This window comes from Lichenostomus cassidix, chromosome 25 (genome assembly GCF_008360975.1).
Source record: "Lichenostomus cassidix isolate B80296 chromosome 25, HeHo_3.0, whole genome shotgun sequence".
Classification (NCBI taxonomy): Eukaryota; Metazoa; Chordata; class Aves; order Passeriformes; family Meliphagidae; genus Lichenostomus; species Lichenostomus cassidix.
In genome coordinates this window covers 1,810,187-1,812,849 of record NC_139505.1, presented here as the reverse complement: position 1 = coordinate 1,812,849, position 2,663 = coordinate 1,810,187, and the positions used below count along the sequence as shown (strand labels likewise).

Below are 2,663 nucleotides of genomic sequence, written 5' to 3'. Positions count from 1 at the left end.
AGCCCCAAATCCCTTAGGATCAAACCCCCAAATCCTGTGGGATCACAGCCCCAAATCCTTTAGGATCACAGCCCCAAATCCTTTAGGATCACAGCCCCAAATCCTTTGGGATCACAGCCCCAAATCCCTTAGGATCAAACCCCCAAATCCTGTGGGATCACAGCCCCAAATCCTTTAGGATCACAGCCCCAAATCCTTTAGGATCACAGCCCCAAATCCTTTGGGATCACAGCCCCAAATCCCTTAGGATCAAACCCCCAAATCCTGTGGGATCACAGCCCCAAATCCTTTAGGATCACAGCCCCAAATCCTTTAGGATCACAGCCCCAAATCCTTTGGGATCACAGCCCCAAATCCCTTAGGATCAAACCCCCAAATCCTGTGGGATCACAGCCCCAAATCCTTTAGGATCACAGCCCCAAATCCCTTAGGATCACAGCCCCAAATCCTTTAGGATCACAGCCCCAAATCCTTTAGGATCAAAGCCCCAAATCCTTTAGGATCCATTTTGGGGTTCAAACCCCTCCTCCCCCTCAGCCACTTCCACCCCAAACTTCCCTAAAAATCCCATCCAGACATTCCCAGGTTTTTTGGGATGAGGGATAATCAACCCCAACCCATCCCTGGAGCCTGCTATGCCCCAAAGCTCCCAATTAGTGCTGCTAATTACTGCTAATTAAGCAATTTCCCACTCGGAATCCCATGGAATTCCGGAATTCCCATCCGGGAGCATCCCAGGTAATTCCCCAGGGATGAAACCTTCCCTTCCCTATGGGATTTCCCAAATTTTGGGATCACCATGACCCCATTCCCAGCCTGGGCAAGCACTAATTAACGGGTTAATGAGCCCTGGGAGCTTTGGGAGCATTCCCAGATTTCCAGGAGCCACAGAAATCCCATAAATCCCACAGAAATCCCAAAAATCCCACAGAAATCCCATAAATCCCACAGAAATCCCAGAAATCCCACAGAAATCCCAAAAATCCCACAGAAAACCCAAAAATCCCACAGAAATCCCAAAAATCCCACAGAAATCCCATAAATCCCAAAAATCCCACAGAAATCCCAGAAATCCCACAGAAATCACAGAAATCCCAAAAATCCCACAGAAATCCCAAAAATCCCACAGAAATCCCAAAAATCCCACAGAAATCCCAGAAATCCCAGAAATCCCACAGAAATCCCACAGAAATCCCACAGAAATCCCACAGAAATCCCACAGAAATCACAGAAATCCCACAGAAATCACAGAAATCCCACAGAAATCCCAAAAATCCCACAGAAATCCCACAGAAATCCCAGAAATCCCAGAAATCCCACAGAAATCCCAGAAATCCTACAGAAATCCCAGAAATCCCACAGAAATCCCACAGAAATCCCAAAAATCCCACAGAAATCACAGAAATCCCACAGAAATCCCAGAAATCCCACAGAAATCCCAAAAATCCCACAGAAATCCCAGAAATCCCACAGAAATCCCAAAAATCCTACAGAAATCCCACAATTCCCACAGAAATCCCGCAGCACTCACCTCTGCCAGCTGCCAGGGACAGCAGGGCTGGAGCTGGGGAGAGCAAAGGGTTAAAGCCCAGGAGCCCAAATTTTGGGATCCCCTGGAGAATCCCCCTGATCCCAAAAAACCCTCCTGATCCCCCAAAAACCCTCCGGATCCCCCAAAACCCCTCCTGATCCCCAAAACCCCTCCTGATCCCCAAAAAACCCTCCTGACCCCTGGAGAACCATCCCAGATTTTTGGGAATTTCCCAATCCCTGGGGAATCCCCTAATTTCTGGGGATTCCTGATTTTTGGGGATTCCCGATTTTTGGGGATTTCCCATGATTCCTGGAAAATCCCCCAATCCCTGAAAAACATCCCAAATTTTTGGGAATTTCCCGATCCATGGAGAATCCCCTAATTCCTGGGGATTCCAGATTTTTGGGGATTCCCAATTTTTGGGGATTCCCGATTTTTGGGGATTCCCGATTTTTGGGGATTTCCCATGATTCCTGGAAAATCCCCCAATCCCTGAAAAACATCCCAAATTTTTGGGAATTTCCCGATCCCTGGAGAATCCCCTAATTCCTGGGGATTCCAGATTTTTGGGGATTCCAAATTTTTGGGGATTCCATGATTCCTGGAGAACCATCCCAGATTTTTGGGAATTTCCCAATCCATGGAGAATCCCCTAAATCCCTGGGAATTCCCGATTTTTGGGGATTTCCCATGATTCCTGGAAAATCCCCCAATCCCTGAAAAACCATCCCAGATTTTTGGGAATTTCCTGATCCCTGGAGAATCTCCTAATTCCTGGGGATTCCCAATTTTTGGGGATTCCCTGATTCCCAGAGAACCATCCCAGATTTTTGGGAATTTCCCAATCCATGGAGAATCTAATTCCTGGGGATTCCTGATTTTTGGGGATTCCCAATTTTTGGGGATTCCCGATTTTTGGGGATTCCCTGATTCCCAGAGAACCATCCCAAATTTTTGGGAATTTCCCAACCCATGGAGAATCCCCTAATTCCTGGGGATTCCCAAATTTTTTGGGGATTTCCCATGATTCCTGGAAAATCCCCCAATCCCTGAAAAACCATCCCAAATTTTTGGGAATTTCCCAACCCATGGAGAATCCCCTCAATCTCTGGGGATTCCCAAATTTTTT

General features: G+C 47.1%; 1 protein-coding gene across 1 annotated transcript in view; it reads right to left on the bottom strand.

Annotated features, from left to right (window-relative positions):
- The window catches only part of LOC146427216 (DDB1- and CUL4-associated factor 8-like), a 33,767-nt gene extending 32,105 nt beyond the window's left edge, over positions 1 to 1,662 (bottom strand). Inside the window, 1 exon segment of the mRNA XM_085082204.1 lies at positions 1,532 to 1,662. The gene's annotated coding sequence lies outside the window, so the exon portion shown is untranslated.
- Positions 1,663 to 2,663: the final 1,001 nt, after the last annotated feature.